The sequence below is a fragment of the Grus americana genome, chromosome 4 (assembly GCF_028858705.1).
Source record: "Grus americana isolate bGruAme1 chromosome 4, bGruAme1.mat, whole genome shotgun sequence".
In the NCBI taxonomy this organism is placed as follows: Eukaryota; Metazoa; Chordata; class Aves; order Gruiformes; family Gruidae; genus Grus; species Grus americana.
The window spans coordinates 16,581,804-16,601,060 of NC_072855.1; the positions used below are offsets into that span (position 1 = coordinate 16,581,804).

Sequence of the window (19,257 nt, forward strand, 5' to 3'; positions counted from 1 at the left end):
CCTTAATTTGAGGTAAGCAGAACAGAGCTATCCCTGGTAAGTGGATGCCTTTGAAAGCCATGCCTCTGTTATTTAAAGCTTGGTGGAGTCTCAGAAGATAGGATCGTTGCCTTGAGTTTCTTTTAAAACTCTTCAGCATCACATGAGGGAGCAGTTTGGGGTTGTGCTCAGCCATGAACCTCAGCTTGCCTGTCCCACCCTCCCCATGAGAGGGGCACCCCGCATTGCATGAGTGGAGGAAGCCCGAGAGAAAGCCCCTGGACCTGTCCCCAAAGCTTCAGACCAAGGACTAGGTCCCCTAAAAATACCGGGAGTCTTTTGGCCGATTCGGGGGCCAGGCTCCTTTGGGACGTCTGAGCACTTTATGTATTTGAGGCTGTTGCTTCTTCCTCCACTTTGCGGCAGATGCTGCTCCTCCCAAATCCCACGCTGAGGGGACTACATGCCAGAAGGAGCATGATTTTTTCCTCTTCTCTGTGTCTTTACTGAGAAGGAGACAATTTAGCCTATCATGCTTTCCAAAGATGATATAACATTACCTCAGGGAGGCTGTGCCCCAGGTCCTGTTAAGACTGACAGACCACTTCAGCCTGGAGCACACGCTTGCTCCATGGTATACATAGAGCTCCTTCCAGCAGGAGTTTTATAGCAAGCTCACAGTTGCTTTAAATTAGAAAAGTTGGCAAGTATCCGAGGAAAAGAGTGGGAGCTGATTTAGCTGAGACAGACAGTTACAAAACTCAATACAAGAGCATCAAGCTTCAAATAAGTTTTCACGAAGTATGGTATTTGTCATCACGGCGTTTAAAATTGTTTTAAAGGATTTTGAATCACCAACAATTACCTGTTGGCTTGAATTTACAACTCTTACACTACCCAAACGGAGCATGTTGCTTTCCCTGAAAAATCCGATGTCATCTACTTGAGTGTAAAGGTAAGTTGTAACTGATTCTACTTTCCTATTCTGACTGCTCTGAAATGCATCTGAAGAAGGGAACGCAGTAGAGAGACCTTTGAGGAAAATGCAGATTTTTGCAGGGATACATGTGACTCCATTAGAAATTGACTGTAGTAGAGCTTCAGTAAAATCTGTTTATGTACCTTGTCTTGTAAGAGAAGAGTAATAAACTTGGACATTTATGTACGGAACATTACTATCAAAAAGTTACCAGATGGATTTTTTTAAAAAATCAAGGACACAATTTTCTGGCAAAAAATATTTTTTACTGTCTACCTGTCACAGGGTTTAGGGTGATTTAATTGCCTAAAATCTTTTGAAATATTTCTCTTTATCTAGCTTTAATGTCACATTCCATCAACCCAAAAGAGAGATTATTGTTGTTTTCCCTTGTGAATGATTCCAACATCATTCCAAATCTTCACTTTAACCTTTGTTGCTATGGTTTCATAGGAACTTGTTTTGCAAAAAAAATCTGTAAATACCAAATCAATCATTTTGCTTCAGGGTTGTGCACTTGCAAAGTTAAGATCCTGCATTTAACTTATTAAACTCTCACAAATATATCCATTTGTTATTTTGTCGAGGTGTTTCTTCTGTTTGTTTGGGTTTTTTTCAAGATCATTTAACTTTTTGTGCTTCCACTGCTACCGGCAGTATGCTTTGTTCCTATGTGCAGACTGGGGAGAGAACGTGTGTTGTTAAATATAAATGAAATGCTGAGCATTAAGTGATTAAACACAACCTTGGTCTTGGTAGGTGAGAGTGTAAATGGATTAGCGGTTCCTTGCTCCCTTTTTTCCCCTGGGTCTCTGGTTACCATTATCCAGGCGGGGCTGAGGCAAGGCTTGCCTGCATGCCAGCTGCCCAAAACCTGATACTCACAATGGTGGCTAATTTCTCTAACCCACTCACTTTCAAGGAAATGATGAAGCTTCTCAGGCTGAAGTTTTAGGAAAATATGGGTGTGAGCACAGCATTACCCACAGCCCTTGGAGCTGTGCAAGCTATGGAAATTCGTTAACAGCAACCTGCTTCAGAAATCACACAACTACGATGTTATATAGCATGCTGCATTAAAAGAGACAGAAAATCCCTTCTTCACATAGTGCCTGCTCCCTATTTTCCCTAGCTTGCTTGTTTTCCCAGAAGCTATGCTACTGGAGCAGATTTTCTCTGGTGGGAATGCAGGGTTGTCGGTCCCCCTGATGCTGTGTCCCCATGGGCCACGCTCCGCCTAAGAAATGCATTTAAGAGTAGAGAAAAACGGAGCAAGGAGGGCAGGGGAAAGGGTACAGAAAAGCAACACTGGAAATGAAGGAGCTGATGTACCTGCCCACTGGCATGGAGGAAATCTTGAAAGCCTGGTTCCCTTCGAAGCTGCCCCTGGGTTAAGTTTCGTGCCAAGTGGGAAGCTGACCAACAGCATTCTTGCTGAGCTCTGGAAAGGTATAGCTAGGGACATCTCCATCGGGTGTCACCTGGGTGAGGACTACGTGGTGTGAGGATTGGGAAGCATATTCCCCTAAGTGGTTGACTATTGTCCTTCCTCCACAATACACCACCGATCTGATGAGTAGGTGAGAGTGAAGATGGTGAAGGCTGGTCCCACTCCATACTGCTTAGTGGCAGAGATAGGATGGCTTCTGAAATTTAGTATCTCAGCCACAGGGACTGCTTCTGACTCAGCAGTAATAACAGGCAATAATGCAAATGAGGAATGCAGTGTTCATATTATTTCATCTCCTCCATCACCTCTACACTTCACTGATGCACTTATCTACAATTTAGCCACAGTGGCAAGGTGAGAAGGTAGATGGAAATCCACATAGGAACAGCATCCCAAGGGCTGGGTTTGAGTGCCTGCAGGAGGACATCCTCTGTCCCGTTCACTGCGATAGGGCTGACTTATATCCTTAATGTTCTGTGACGTGTCTGTTCACAGGTCTGTCCCATGCATGGGTAAACCTAATTTCCAAGGTCCTTAAACAGATGCTACAGCAACATTATGCGTACTGTCATTGCATGATCAAATAACACCTGTGTTCCCAGAGAGACACATTGCAGATGATAAAATTGCAATTTAGATTGGTTAGAAAAACTTAACTCACAGGGCTGGAGCACCTCTCCCATGAAGAGAGACTGAGAGAGTTGGGGTTGTTCAGCCTGGAGAAGAGAAGGCTCCAGGGAGACCTTATAGCAGCCTTCCAGTACCTGAAGGGGCCTACAGGAAAGCTGGAGAGGGACTGTTTACAAGGGCATGGAGTGACAGGACAAGGGGTAATGGCCTTAAACTGAAGGAGGGTAGATTTAGATTAGGTATTAGAAAGAAATTCTTTACTGTGAGGGTGGTAAGGCACAGGAGCAGGTTGCCCAGAGAGGTTGTGGATGCCCCCTCCCTGGAAGTGTTGAAGGCCAGGTTGGATGGGGCTTTGGGCAACCTGGTCTAGTGGAGGGTGTCCCTGCCCATGGCAGGGAGGGTGGAACTAGATGATCTTACAGGTCCCTTCCAATCCAAACCATTCTAAGATTCTATGATTCTGTGATAGGGGAGTGAAAATCCTAAGTCTGCAAACTTTTATAAAAATAAGAGGCATTAAAAAATATAGTGTTTCTGTTTCCTAGAGGCTGCTTGTCACAGATAGAAGACAGGTCAAACTCCATGTTATCTGCTGAAGTGGATTCTTTGATAGTCAAAAGGACAGCAAAGCAATTATGTGATTGCCTTGGCAGAGAAATCTAGAGGCTTTGCAGGCTCATCTTTGTGCTCATACCTGGAAAATAAATGCTGCAAGTGAGATAATTACTACCCATATTTACATTTTAGGCATCAGGCTGCAACTGTCAGCAAAAGGTATTTATTTCTGCTCACAGTCTCTCTAAAGTAAGAGGCACAGATCGGTAGGGTAGTTTCTCTGCTGGGTTGAAGAAGAAATCCAGATTACTCTGATTTTTCAATGCTGAAGTAAATTGCTTGGCGTCTTCATAGATCAGGATTCAGCTTTCATTTTGGAAAAGCGTTGTGAATCTGTTCCTGGGCATCTATCCTCAAGCCTCACCTGATGTTGCGTGCAGATGGGAAAGCTCAAATCAATGAAGGCAGAACTGCAGAGGACCTGGCTCAGGTCTTCAAAGGTGCTTTATGGTTTCACTAAAACTTGGTGTAGGGGAGGATAGCACCGTCTGATCAAACAGTCGACACATTTCTATGAGGTGTATACGTTGGGAAGGCCAACTGTTTAGTGTAAAACCAATTCTTATCACAGAGAATAGTGGGGATCATTTTTAAAGGGGAAGAATAGGCTGTGCATAATGGGAAAAAGATCCTGGCAGCGAGAGGTATACAGTTATAAAATAATCCAGGGGGAAAGAGGGGGAAAGTCTCACTGACTGGGATGTTTCACTTAGTCTGGGCAAACCTAGAAGAAATCTGTGGGGAGCAATCTTTCCTAAGCTGAGAGATGTGAGAGTCCATATGTTGTGCTGGCTTAAATGTATTGGCTCATCTTCAGTCTATCTACTGGATTTGTCTTCCTCATCTGTGTGAGTATCGCGGCGCTCAGACCCAAATGGGGCCTACAGAAGTGGAGGCCAAATCTTGAACAAGATTTAATGGAGATAGTTAACTGTGTTTGGACGCCATCAGGCCACCCATCCTATTTTCAGCTTACGCTCTGCCCTCCCTCTTTGGAGAGACCCCAAACCCAAAATCAAACACCCTGCAACAAACAGGAACATCTGGCAAGAGTCTGAGATTAAAGTTGGGGAAGGAAAGGAACTGTTCACTAAGGGGATGGGTTTTTAGGATGTATTGCAATTCATGCACTCTGTTTTATTTCTCTCAGTTTTCACTACATTCTTTCAATAAAGATATTTTTCTTTCAGGAAAAAACAAGAGCGGAGAGGGTATTAATAACAGAGGCGGGACCTGAAATGTAATTTAAAAAATGTGCAATAAAAACAGAGAGTGATGATGCTATAAAAATAAGGAGGGCTCAAAGGGCAGAGCTGAAGAGGTGCATGTCCTGCCTGCTCGCCCCACCTCTGTCCGTTGGTCCAATGGGCCTCATGGCTGGGTCCAGGCCAGCGTGGGCGTCCCATCGCCGCAGCACAGGAGGACCTGATCTGTGAGCTGCTGAGAGAGGGACCTCCCATTTGTGTTTTTTCACCCTTTGGAAAAAAAAATGTCTGAACTTTTTCTGGATTTCTCCAGGAAAACTCTCCCTTTTCTTGGAGGGAGACGCTCCCTGTGCTGGAACATGCATCTGCTATTCTCGCTAGCAGTTACGACTCAGGACCAAAAGTCTTTTCCCTTTTCAGCAGTCTATAAAAACTTGATGTAACGCCAGCCTTGCTAGCCCCGCACTGATGTTCCTGCACAGTGCTGTCCTGCTGCATTTCAATGCACCTGGGGATTGATCCCACCTCCCTGACACATCCCAGACTGCTGTTTCAAGTCCTTTTTCACCATCACTAAACAGTGGAAGTGGCTCTTTTGGGACTTAACAGAGAAACACCTAGGTTACTTTTTGCATCCATTGTTTATTCCAGACACCATGTCATTTGTTTTTTTTAACAGAGCAATTGGCTGCTTTGAGTCATTAAGAGCTCCAGCTCTGCACCGATGTGCTCTGAAGGTTATCTCCCAGAGCTTGTCCTTTTTTGGTCCTAAACCTCAAGAACAGTCTTTGATCACAGCCCTGCTTTAGCAGCTCTCCCAGTCCCACACATCTTTACTTGTCTCCAACTTCTCTTCTGTTCCTCTACCCTTTTCCGATCTGGTATCCTACTTCTCATAGCCCTTCCATTTTCCTGGCATGTCTCTGTGTTTACCCAGGGGCTTCCCCTTTACCACCTCCTCATGGGGGGCTTCTGAGGGGGGGCCTGATGGCAGCCATCCCTCCCTGAAGCAACAGTGGTTGATGGGCCATCCTGTAACCCCTGCTCAGATGGTGTGGGGAGGCAGCAGTACTCTCAAGCTTCCCAACAGCTGATTTCCTGATGGTGGGAGGAAGACCAGTTGCTTTGGTCTCTCTTGAGTTACTGTTTCTGTTGTTCAGTGCAGACATTCCTTCTAGAAAGGGGCGATGCACATCTGCAGATGACCTCTGAACACCAGCTTTGAGGTGGGGCAGTGAGAAACCATTCAAGGAAGAGGTAGGGATTTTGAGGGTGGGAACAGGATGGTCTACGCTCCAGCAAAGCAGTGTACATAAAGGACTGGCATCCAGGTCACAGCTCCCGCTCCTCTCCTGGAAGAAGGAAATTTTCACTTCTCTCCCCAGCTTGGATAAAGGGAAAATTAAAAAAAAAAGAAAAAAATTTCCCTTTCCTCATTCAACTTCATCATCATCAACTTTATCATGTATGTGAGTGTCCCTCACGGGAATGCAAAGATCAAGTAACAAGGGCAGTCAGGCAGAAGGAAGCAGCTTAGGTGGGACGAGCAGGTGAAACAGGTTGTCCTGTACCTCTGCCCTCCCTCCTGCACCCCCAGACAGAGCAGGTCCTCTCTGCCCAGGGCTGGCCCCTGGGTCTCAGAGCAGCTCTGCTGCACACCCGCATCTGCAGTGGGGTTTTTTTTTTTTTGGTTTCTCTAGCAGAGAGGCTGCATTTCACTATATTTTGACAGCTGTATTACACTGCTTTACATCAGAATGGGGTTTTGGAGTCTGCACTGGCGATTGCCTTCAGCTTTTTAAGGAGAATTGAGTTTCCTCTGCAGGACTGCCTGGGATGGCTCCCTGCACACTGACAGGCTGCACACCTCAGTCCTGATTTCATAGCCTGTTTCGGGCAGAACTGCGATTCAAAATTTCTATGCCTGGAATTTCTCAGACAGAAATACATGTACCTTGCACTGTGTCACACCCGAACGGTGCCTCCTGCGCTACCAGGAGGTGCCCAACTAGGACCTGGACTGTATAGCCGGTCTGAAAGCATGCAGTGAATCTGCCTGGGGTTTCTTGCTCTGACAGATCCGATACATTATTGGAAAATCTTGGTTAAATGCACATAATCCTCAAACCCACCTAGAGAAAATATCCAGGCAGAAAAAGAGGGCATTGTGGGAACAGCAGCTGTTAGAAACCACCCAGCATCTCAGTTTCTGCCTTTCTGCAGGCATGTTTTGTCCTTGCGGACCAGGGCTGCTGTCTGAGAGTTTTGATTGCCAAAGGCTGAAAAAAAAATCTGACTGGTGTGTGTAAACCATCTGTTTCTGCAGCCCAATACGGCACATATTAAAACCCTGCAGTGAGATCCAGGCCACATCAAAGTCAAAATAAGCCTTGTGGTTTCCTTTGGCAGGGTGGCATAAGGGAATTCACGGATCGGGTCCATTGTAGATGCAGCTCAATGGATGCCCAGGGTATATTCGGATTGCTGCACCTGGCAGGATCTAGCCCCAGCTTTCCACTCCTGCAGATAACGGCTTGTATCTGGGAGGGTTGTTTTCATACTTCCTGCACGAGGTGAAAGCCTATGTGAAGTGCTTTGATGTGATGTGTCTTGGCCATTTCCAACCTGCCTCAGCAATCTGGAAGTTGTATCACTGCTGGGGAGATACGCCAGGGTTGTAAAACATCTCCGTTCCCTCAAATACCACCATTTTCTTCATCAGAAGGGGACTGCTTACTGCCATCATTGCTCATGCTTGAGCAACCTCTGTGGCGACTCTGGCACGAGGTTTGGATTCCTTGACATTAAGACTTGATGATCCCATAGCAGAAACAGTTTGGCTTGCACAGAAGAACTGCCAACACCCTTAAAAGGAAGGCTCTGCTGAGCGCATGCTGCTGGAGATGCTTGCCGCTGCTCCAGCCTCCCCAGGACCATCCTGAGCAAGCCCCGCGGCAGCCATGCACCTCCCCTGCCCCACCGAGCCCCCGTGCAGAGGGGAAAGGCACTGATCCTTTCGGATCCTGTGGCCAGAGGTTGGCAGGACCATGCCCTGGTACCGAATCCCCCCCAGTGTCGGAGCAGCCCGGCCAGCCGCTTTGCTGTACGTGCCTCCTTTCCAGCGTGTCAGCGGAAGCAGATGTTTCTAATTTATCACTAAAAACAAACAACTTAATCCCCCAAATATGCAGCAGTGGGGGGTGAGCAGGGGCCCTCCTACTTAAAGCTGATTTATAAATTGGATAATTAAGGTTAATTTGTCCATGAATGAAGCAAATATGTGTCAGATATCATTACCAGCACTTCCTCCCTCTAAATTTTGCAAGCCCTAAACATCCAAAGCCTTTTCAACCTGAGGCAATGGGGCACGTTCCTGTTCTGCTGGCCAAAAGTGGCTGGCACTGTTTCCTTTCATCGACAACTCTAATATTTATCTATTTAGGCCTTCAGAACATTATTTATGTGTAACAGACGTTGCAGCCCTCCATTGCACGGGTGCCAAAGGCAGCTCCAGCACACCCCTTCTCGCTTTCGAAGACGTATTTCACCCTGGCTGCCTGCGAGCGAAGGCTAGAATGCCGAGAGCTTTCACACAAACAACGTCCGCTTTGCCCCATGAAAGGGCTGCAGGCGCCGATGGGAAGGGCCCCGAGTCCAAACCCATTCCAGAGGAGACTGAGAAAATGATTGGTTTTACCTACGTTGTATGAGAGCTGGAGGTCACAGCTCACCTCGGAGCGCCTGTGTTTCAGCACGTGCACATATATTGAGCCGTCCAGCCTACAAACAATATACAGAGCCTACTTCTGCTGACACCTGCTTCAGGTGTTCCTACCACTTACAGCTTGCATTATTATTCATTAAAAACGGTTCTTCTCCAGGCAGCTTGGCACCTAGCCACAGCACGTCTGCCGTGCACAGGCGGCGCTGAAGGAACAGCGCTCAGTAGCCCTACAAAGATCTTAATAGCTCCTGAAGACACGACAGCAATGCCGGCCCTGTTCTGCAGAAGGGCAGAATTTGGGGCCTGCCAATGGACGTCTATGGACCTTGCGTGTCTGTGAAAGGTGATCAGAAAAGGCAACTCCTACCGGCAATAGGACAGTTGAAATATGTCTGAGCATCCACAAAGCAAAAGGTATCTGGTGTGGGAACATGAAGGGGTCCTCTTGCAGGGCCTCTGCAGCCCACGGACCCCTGCCTCTGGGGGTGATGGGGTGAGGACGCCAGGGCTCAGCAGGGCTGGTCCTGCTGCTGCAGGTCGCTGTGCAGCCAGGAATAGGATGCTCCAGGAGGCAGGGCTCATTAGCATGGTGTTACCTCAACCCCGGGGCTTTACGGGTTTATTGCCTAAGAGGTAAACCAGGAATAATACTGAGCTCAATCTGCAAATTGCTGTGCTAAATCTAGCTCTTCTTCATAGGAAATGGATGGCTGTACCGATTTCTTCAACTACACCTTCAGAAATAGGGTTCAATCAGGCGTCCTCTCCTAGTGTATGCTGCAATGCTCCCCATTCCTCATATGCCAGTGCTGCAGAAAGGGACCTTTTGGAAGTTTGGGCTTTCAGGTTTAATTGCAGCAGCTGAGCAGATTGTAAGAAAATGTAAAATTGCAGCTTTTTGCTAGGGGCAGGTGAAATCAAATCTTACACAGGAATGGTGATAACGCTGTGGGATGCTGTTGTGATGACCAACGCTCCTCACCTCAGTGGTCTCTTCTGCTGTGAGCAGCATCTCCCGGGGCTGGAGCAGTCAAGAAATCCTTCTCCTCCATTATTTCTATTAAATGGTAGGATTAGACAATGTACCAAGACTGCAAATAACTCCTCATCAAGCCCAAACGTCAGGTAGGCTGAAGGAAAGAGTGAGAAGGAGAACAAAAGAACAGAAGAAAAACAGAAGGAAAGCAGGATTAGAGTCAACAGCAGCACTAAGAGCAGGAATCGGAGCCCTCAGTGCTCTGCTCCAGCTATTACACTCTGGTCCCTCCCATAGAAAATATCCATAAAGTGATCTGGGAAAACAGTGAGTTTGAGAAGAAAACTGAAGACAACTGGAACAACACTAAGCTTGAACAGAGCTGAAACAATTCTATTTTGGGACTAAAAAAAAAAAAAAATTAACTGAATCCAGACAAGCCTGTATTGCTTAAGCAGTTTTAAGCTAAATTAAATTAGAGTACCAGCACCAGTTTATTCCACAAAGCTGCAATCTGCTTTTCAGTTTTGAAGCCTTTTCCCAAATGAAGAAACCATATGCCATTACATTAGTTTGTACCAGTGATGGAGCCCTTCACTTCTTGCAAACTGGGCTGTGCTTCAAATGGTGATATACACTGCAAGTGGCTTCTCCACCCAGTTAAAGAGGCATGCTGTACTCATGAGGGATGGTCAGGGATACCCTCATGTCAGAAAGCCTCATGCTTGCGGGAAGGAGACTGGTTGCAGCTCATTGCAAGAAAGGAACATTTCTCTTTGATATTTTCAATAGCTTGGTCTGAAATAGCCTCAACCTCGCTCCAGACCTGAGGAAAAGACTGATGACTTTGAATAAGGAAAGCCATCTCAATTTTTCAGATATGACTTGAACTTGATATTTTGGGGCACTGATTTTTTGTTCCTGACTGTTTTTTCCAATGTTGTGGAGAAGAAAGGGCTACAGATTTAACTTCTGGGGGATTTGATCTGTTGCAAAAAGGACCATTTTCTTAAACTGTCAAAAAATAATGTTTTACAATAAGTGTTTTACCATTATGTTGAAAGTAGATGAGCATCAGATTTTTGCTGGGAAAGTGACACAAGCTACTGACAGAAAGCATGCTTTCTAGTTCCCATTATTTTGCCTTCTTACCTCTGATGAAGCAGCAGTAGTTGAAATGAGTTTTGCTTTTGGCTGAAGGTACACCCCACAATGGAAGGGAGAATGTCCTTGCCTTAAAGCATCTCCAGCCTTCATCCATGTTGTCTGACCTCTAAGAGGCAAGGCAGTTTATTGAAAATCCTTTCTGACCCTCAAATGGAAGATCCCACATCTCCTCAAGTGCAGGCTTAGGACATTCCTATCTGAGTTTGAGATCTGCTTTTGATGAGTTTTAATGGTATGTGTTGTTGATGTTCCCAAATTATATAGCTCAGTGAAGCATTCAAAAACAAATCTTGAGCCCCCATGGGGTATGGTAAAAGGTCTAAGGATAAGTTTTGATGTGGATATAAAGACATGGTAGCTGTCAGGTCCTGAGTCATCTTCCAGTGGCACCCACATGACCAGAAAGGGAATATATATGCTACTGCACATTTTTGAGCCAGAACTTCAGCTGCTGTAAATTAATTATGCTGCCTTTGCAATCAATGCAGCAGTACCGATTTATATCAGCTCAAGATCTGGCCATTCGGATTTCAAGACTGAGAAGTTATATGGACAAGATATTACACACTATCAGTTTAAAAAGGAGATGTGCTTTTTACATATTAATGACACGTTAAAATTAAAATAAATTACACATTAAAAAGTCAAATTTTTTTCCTTTTTAATGTGGAATTTGAAACATCAACAGCAATTTGCAGCTCCTGAATTCTTGCCCATCATTCACTAGCTCATATACCAGCTGAGACCACATGAACAAGTGTGGTTAGCATCTCACCTTACGTGAGATATTGCTGCAGTCCTGATTTTGCTGACTTGGCAAGTCTGAGCAGGTATGCAGCACGGTGTCAAGGACAGGGCTTGGCAGTATGGGCCATTCACATGTGGGTTGCAAAGAAGCTTAAATGGATCACTCCAGGAAGCAGAACAAGTCTAGCATAGAGCTGTGAATCATGCTACATTCTTTTTGTTTTTCCCAGAAGTAATATATCGTTTCCTAGCTACATGCCATTTACATATATATATTGGTAGGACCATGCATAAAATAGTCTTTATTACTCACTGAAAGCTAAATGTGAGATTGAAGTGTGAGGGCCATGCATAAAAGGCGCTTATTTAAACATTTTCATTTTCATTCTTGTTTTCGAGACAAGACTATCTTGTCTTTAAATTCTTCCCAAGCCCCCTTATGTATGAACTGAATTTCAAAACAAAAAAGTTATTCCAGATGTCTTAAGTATATTTTTCCAGGCCTGCAATTTAAACAAGTTACAGCAATACTCACCTTCATATAGTTTCTGATCGTTATAATATGAATTCTCACTGACAGCAGTGGAGATCACAGGGACCTTTCCTGGTTTCCAAAACCAGCTTTTACTAATTTGGATCCCATTTCAGGTTGTCAGAAGGGCTGTGTTTTAAGGAGAATCATTCATGTGATGATCCCTAGTACAGCTGCCCACCACATGTACGGCAGCAGTGTTAGCACTTTTTAATTTTCCTCCACTTTCAGCTTCAGCACTGGAACCCATTACATAGCTGGCGTCTTACAAGTGCTGTAAGTTACTTTGCCCCTTCCTCAAAAAAATGATCCGCAATAGCAGGGTGGCTATTAATAACTGATAGCTAACTAATAGCAGGAATGCACAGAGAGGTGACAGCAGGTAGGATGACAGCTCTGAGAGACGACCACTCGATTTCTTACTCTGCACAGACTATGTGAACTCTGACAAATACCGTCACCCTCATGCCCTAGGTCCACATCTGTAAAATGAAATATTATTTTTTGGCTTCCATGCCAGATAAGTATAATCAAATGACTGGGTGATCAGATATTGCAAAAATCAAGAGTTTGTAATTAGCTGGGATAAGGGACGCAAAATCCCTCTGGATCATAATCATTGAGTCAGGCCCTTGCTCTTGGGAGTAATGGAGGTCAGGTGTGCTATATGGAGTGGAAAACCCTGAATAGTAGAGTCATCATGGCACCTACTGCAGAGACAGCTCCCAGCTGATTAGACCTGCTTTGAGCAGATGTTGAATGAGATGAACTCCAAGGGTCCCTTCCAACCCAAATTACTCCTGTTATTCTGTTCTAACTCTGCACCTCCACAAATACATCCTCTTGGAGCACAGGAGACCATGGTGCTCACCCCCAAGGCAGCGCTGCAGGACACAGCTTGCCTCCATCAGGGACAGACCAACTAAGGCATGATAGACTGAACTGATTCAGGACGGCTCAATGCCTCCACCAAAAGTACTTGTGGCCACTGATCCTAGAAATAGTGTAAGTAAGTGCCTTTAGGTAGCACAGTACCTCCATGGAGCCAATCAATGGCATGGTTTATTTCCAGATGACCATCTAAAGGTAATGAAAGTTTACCATACTGGAAAATGTGCTCTCTAGTTCACATTTACCTGCCACGTCATCTTACATTGCCACTGAATCAGTGTTTCAGTGCTTCTGCCCCAGCCTTTGCATGTAAGAGTGAAAATGAGCCTTGTGGTTCCTATCGACTGTGCGCATTGCATCTCTCACTAAGTAACTAAGTGCGGGCTTTGTAAAAGCCTGGTGAGCTGACATTGGAAATAACAGCTACTGGGATGTATATCCCTGCGGTGCCCAAATTTTTTAAAGCTGAGAGTAAAATCAGATGATTTCAAAACGAAGTCTGATCCAGGTAGTTTAATGGTCTGTGTCACATCAGCCACAGGGACCTGCTTTCTCAGGGGCTCAGAGGTAACCGTACAGCGTCATGCCAGCAGAGCAGCGCTCCCGGCCCGCGGGCAGCACAACCCAACCAATCTTCTGGGCAGTGTTTGGAAGATAAATGCAAAACATAAGAATTTAATTTATATATAAGGTTCTACAGGAGCAAAAAAAAGAAAGAAAAAAGATTTAAAAGTTTTTGATGTGTAGATCACGACACAGACTTCACCCGACAAGTCTCATACACTTTTGTTCGTGTTACAGCTCCTGGGGTCCTGACCAAGCTTCCACTTTCACATGCACAACTGCAATTGTAACCATGACCTTGGTTTGTGAGCTGTTTTCTCAACTCCTATATAGAAGTCTATGAGTGTATATACAACACTCAGTAAAGCAGATGATATTTTCAGAGACTACCCTGCCTGCAGTCAAGAGACAGGATTGTATGAGGCCACAGTAAAATGCAGTGCCCCGAGGCTTGCAGGGCTTACGCAGCTGTGCTGGGCCTGAAACGGGCTGGGGGAGAAATGACACCGTCCATGCACGAGGAGCTGCAAGTGCACTGCCCGAGGGCTTCTTACTTCCTCGGGGCAAAGCCGGGTCCCTGGGGCAGAAACAGTCACGCCTGGAGTTAACTAGCTGGCGGTCAAATTAGCGGTGTGTTTCAGATGTTTGCACTGAAAGCAACAAGGTTTGGTTCTCAGAAGTTAGGTATATATTCTGCTTGCCTTTGCAAAGAAGCAGGTAATAGGTCCCAAGCAGTTTTTGAAGTTTAGCCTCTTGTAATGATGGGTGGAAAGCTGGACGGGGTCCCGATGCGCCCCGCTCACGGGGCTGCTGCCTGAAACCTGGGCGGGTGCGAGGAGTCCTGTGCGCCAAGCCCCGCTCCTACAGACCAGGTCACAAGGCCTCCGCATCATAAAACAAGATTAAAAGTAAAAAAATCCCAGCTATTTTCTAAAAATAGAGAAGCTGAGCTGGGAGAGAGGGAGAAAACGTGCCTGCTGACGGCTTAGCGGAGAGGGAAGAGGTGCAGCAGGGCAGGTGACAACAGGGTCATCCCTGCCTGGATGAGCAGGAGCCAGCGCAGGGGAGCTCCGCACCGACCTGCATAAATAAGCCCGCTGTGGAGAAAAGGTGTTTTGGTATCTGAAGAACAATACTTGCACCCACACTAGTTTTAAAGCAACAGCTTGCAAACGTGCATTTTAATTTATCTAAAAAAAAATAAAATAAAATCAATGCCAATACTTTGAAATTCAAGGTATACATATATGGTTTGATAGCGCCTCATATTTTGAAAATGTTAGTGGAGAAAGGGAAGGGGAAAACAGCGGGAAGAGCTGAAAAAAGTAAAAACTAATTTATTTTAGACTTAGATTTTTAGTATTTGACAGAAGAAATGGATATAAATGGAAACTAAATTGAAACTGAGATTTCTCTCTTTCAACACTATATATCACTGCTACTAGTCAGCTACAACTGGGAGAGACAATTTAATTACCAATAAACAACTTTGAAGTTGTACATGTGTTTTAGTGTCTTAATAAAGTTGAAAAAAAAAAAAAGAAACAACAACAGAAGCTGAACCCAAGTCTGAGGTTCAAGAAAAACCTTGATAACTCACATATAAAATGTCTAGGGGATTTTACAAGTCCATTGTCGCACAAGGGGAACAAATAACACACTAAACAAAAGAGATCATTTGATCATTCTTAATTAAAAACTATTATTTCCTTAAGCTAGAAATGCTTATTAAAAGTTTTGAGGGGTTTTTTTTTATCTTTATGTTTCATAAAGCAAGGAATATTACATTTACAATAGTTTAAAGTTTGATTTTAGTCTGTAAGTTCGTTTCCCTCTCCCCCTCTTTTTCAACTGAATACAATGGAATGAATTAGGACTTTGATTTTCTTTCTAATCTCTTTACTACTCCTTTTATTATGTCTAAAATATGGGGCTTTTTTCATCCTCTCCATAAACCCTCTGTCTTCATTGTCTGGGAATTGAATGACTATGTTTAAAGCAATGTCTTTATTCTTGCAAATATAATTTTACAATGGAGCAGGGAAGTTCTTTTTCGCTGAAACCTTACATTTCCCTATTTTAAGCTACATTGTTATCTTGCTTTTCATATACGTCTCACTATTAGTTCTTCTGAGGACTTGTTCCAAAAAATGTGCTTGTTTTTATGAAGTTTAATAGGTTTAAGTAGACCAAAGGAAAAAGAGAGAGAAAAAAAAGAAGCAAACAGATCTTTTGAAGGAAAAAAAAATAATCTGAAAAACACTCATTTTGCTTGCAGGCAATTCATTGCATTTATGATGTCCGAAATGCTAAACTCCAGTTTGGGTTACATTTCCTGGCTGAGATACAGAGATTCTCAGAAAATTGAGGTTTGAAATAGAAAGTCAGCAGTAACCTCATCTGGAACACAAGGAACCTCAGCAGAGGGGACAGAGCTGAGAGCGCTGCCTCTTGGGAGCTGTGAACTGAAATAGAGAAGCCTGTCATCTTTGTTTTATTTTTAAAATATGTGAACAAAATAAAAGCTGAAAACATGCATTGTGTTTTCATTTTGCTGTGCCTGCGCTGCATTGCTCACATACCCTACCGGTACAGAGCATGACATGCCACAGTTTCTGCACTCCGATCACTCACTCTTATGTTACTGCTCAAGTATGCATTCAGAAAAGAGCCAGCAGATATAGTAGATTTATTCTAGTTGTCGAGGTCAAGGACTCTTTTTTTTTTTTTTTTTCTTTGATTCAGCTGAGAGGGAACTCTTTCCTCATAACACCAGGCAGGCTTTCTGCTTTGCAATCTACTGTCAGCGTGCACCACTGATAAAAAAAGTGAGAGTATTTTTAAAGGAAATTATTTATCAATCTAAAACACCGGTGAGTTAAGTGCTGTCTCCAGTGCCAAAGTTAGGCAACTTTCAGCAAAGCACAGCATCTGCATGCACTGCAATTCAGAGACTCCAGCTGCTGGAAGCTCTTGCAAGCCATGTAAGTAAAGGGCTTTATTTCGCTGAAGCAAACTACATATTTTCTCTTGCATCGTAAAAACTCTGAGATAATCTAAATTTGAGATTAATTTCCTAATACTAGTAATGTTCTTATCTTGCTGTTGCTTTGAATAATGCGTGTATGTTGGCACAATAAATAAATATCTTACCTTTCCAGAAATGTTTTGCTTGTGAGTAGCGTAAGGAGCAGAATCTGTACGCGGCTCGGGCAGGCACTGTTTGCTTTTCTGATCACTGACCATTTGTTTCTGTTCTCTGTTTGTGATCAGCACAGAGAACTCTCTGATTTCTTCCATTTCTTCTTATTTTGATTTCAAGGGCAATGGGAAGCTGGCAGGAAAATGGAAAACCTGTGCAAAGGAAAAGAAAGAGCAGAAGGGTAGTTAGTTTATAAAGTGGGGTCAGTGAACCCAAAAGCGGTGTGTAACCCCCACATTGAACGTACGGTCTTGTGGGGTTTTATATGGTTTATAGTGAGGTTTAAGAGGTCACAGATTATGTGACTAAGACAAACATTAAATGACAGAAGAAATATTTTGATTGCTTTATAAAATGTATCGTGATGTTCACGCTCATATTTAACTGCTTTCTGTATGGTTATTTGGAGTTTATTGCAGGGGATGGATCAGCTTTCTCTGAACTTCACAATGCAGTTTAAGGTCATGAAATATTTCCTTGTTCTCTGTGCAGTTCATGTATGTATAGGCAGCAACAGGCCTGGCAGACAGGTGTCGAAATCCCAAATTTCTCTTCTTGTCTGTGAGGTCCTCCCTGCCCTTTCAATGGCTGCCCATATGCAGATAGGGTGACAAATGAATGGAAACTAGCCGTTGTGCAGGAAGGTTGATTAGCTCCACTGACCGGGTACAAGTGGTATTAACCTGAGACAGAAATTTCATGCACTCAGGGTTCCCAGTATCTTCCTGCCCAGAGAGTCTCCAGCTCACTCGCATTCCTTGCAGCCTTTCCAAAAGCACCTAATCCCTCTGACTTTACACTTTCTACTTGGCTCACACTTTTTCCCAGTTCCCAGTAACTTTTAGCGGGTCCTTCCCTTCAGACCCACATATCTGAAAGGTGCAAACTCTGCCCTCCAACCGTCACAGTGCAAATCTGGCACATACCCACAGGGCAATACCACCTCTATTTATTGCAGATACACCACCTCAATCGCCTCTTGCATCAGGTGCTCAGAGGAACACAGACGCTCCCCCAAAGAGCTTGGTACCCCTCCCAGCGCTCCTGCTGACCTTCATTTCCATGGCAATGCAATATCCACGTGCAGAAAGGGGCACTGTCCATTAAGGGAGATGCCCATGGTTCATTGAAGTCAATGGGAAGGCCCTCCTTGACTTCAGCCGGGCAGTCAGACCAAAATAGCAAGGAAAATGAATAGACCTGCAGGGCTGCGGAGCTGCAGCGTGCTGCTCCCAGTGATGCTGGGGTGTCACCTCCCTGAGCGAGGACAGGGAAGAAGTTTGCAGGGTGATAACAATCACATTTTGAAGGTGCATTGGCAGGAGCAAGTCAGAGACGTAGGGGATTGGTGTGAAAGTCAGACTCCTCTGCTGATGGAGGAAGAAGATGTTGCTTTTCAAGACTGTTTGGAAAATGACAAAAAGTTTCATTTTCAGTACAGAGATGGGTAAGAACTGAGGTACCTTTTTTTTTTCTTTGCAAGTCAGTTCTCACATACCTAGCTGGTGTAACTGCACTCCAGAGAGAAAACAGCAGTTTGTTATATTTTTGGAATTTATGTATATTCATGTGTTCCATTAGTCTCTTGGCAAATGCATCTTTTGAGCTCTAAAGCTTTGTGAACCTTTCATATAGTCCTTTGCTTTGAAGCAACAGATGTCTGTGATAAGCAGATGGTTATGGCTTTGAATTTGAACATCTTTAAATACTTTGTTGGGTGTATTTTATGGGGAGGAATGTACTCTGTCTTACTACGCAGAACTGATGCATTAAATGAAAAGTATCCATGTCTGGATGCTTGATGTCACTTCCTAGCTTGCAAACCAATAAACCACATGTTTTTCAGGATTATTTGTTGTGAGATATTTTCACCCCATTACTCAACTTGTGTTTTCAAGTTACAAACCAACTGCAAAATGCACTAGTCTGATGTGACCTCAGTCAAAGCAAACAAGCAACAAAAGCAGTCAAAGGAGCTGCCCCGGTTGCGAGTTGCATTCTCACTCTAATTTACACTGTGAGCAGCCTGAAATCTTCCTCTTGCAGAATTTCCCAGAGGAAATAATGCAGTGCCTATGGAAATAAATGAGAAAAAAGATCTTTTGATCTTTCTTATTCTAAAATTTCATTTTTCAGGAGCTATAGCTATGAAATTCAATGAGCGGAGAATCTAAGAACATAAGATCTTAGACCAGGAATATATCTGGGAACACAAATAGAAAGAATAAATCTCAAATAAGAAGATAACTCTCACTTTCTTTCAAGGAAAAAAAGCCAGATAAATAGATTTCATCCAAATGTTGTGCTATTGGATATTCATTTACTGCTCTAACAATTATAGTTCTTTTCTCCCTCTCCACCTGACTTGCAGACATGAAGAGTTTGAGTTTTTTAAAGAAATCTCTTGAGACAGCCTGTAACATGTGTGAACTGTTTAAACTTGAATTAGTTGATCTTAAGAATGGATTATTGCACAGATTGCTGAAGGTTTTGTTAATTATAATGACATAAGATATGCTATTGCACGGACTCAGTGCTTACACAAGGCACCAGCCTGGCTGGAAAGAAGAGGAATGCCTCATTTCGACCAAGCTTT

At 44.0% G+C, this 19,257-nt stretch overlaps 1 protein-coding gene across 2 annotated transcripts in view; it reads left to right on the forward strand.

Moving 5' to 3' along the window:
• Nucleotides 1-641: 641 nt before the first annotated feature.
• Nucleotides 642-19,257, forward strand: part of C1QTNF7 (C1q and TNF related 7) — a 52,092-nt gene continuing 33,476 nt past the window's right edge. The window contains exon 1 of one of the 2 annotated variants that reach the window (XM_054825443.1): nt 642-934. The gene's annotated coding sequence lies outside the window, so the exon portion shown is untranslated. Of the gene's footprint in view, nt 935-16,294; nt 16,444-19,257 lie in introns of those variants that run through there. The other variant, XM_054825442.1, reaches the window with a different exon arrangement.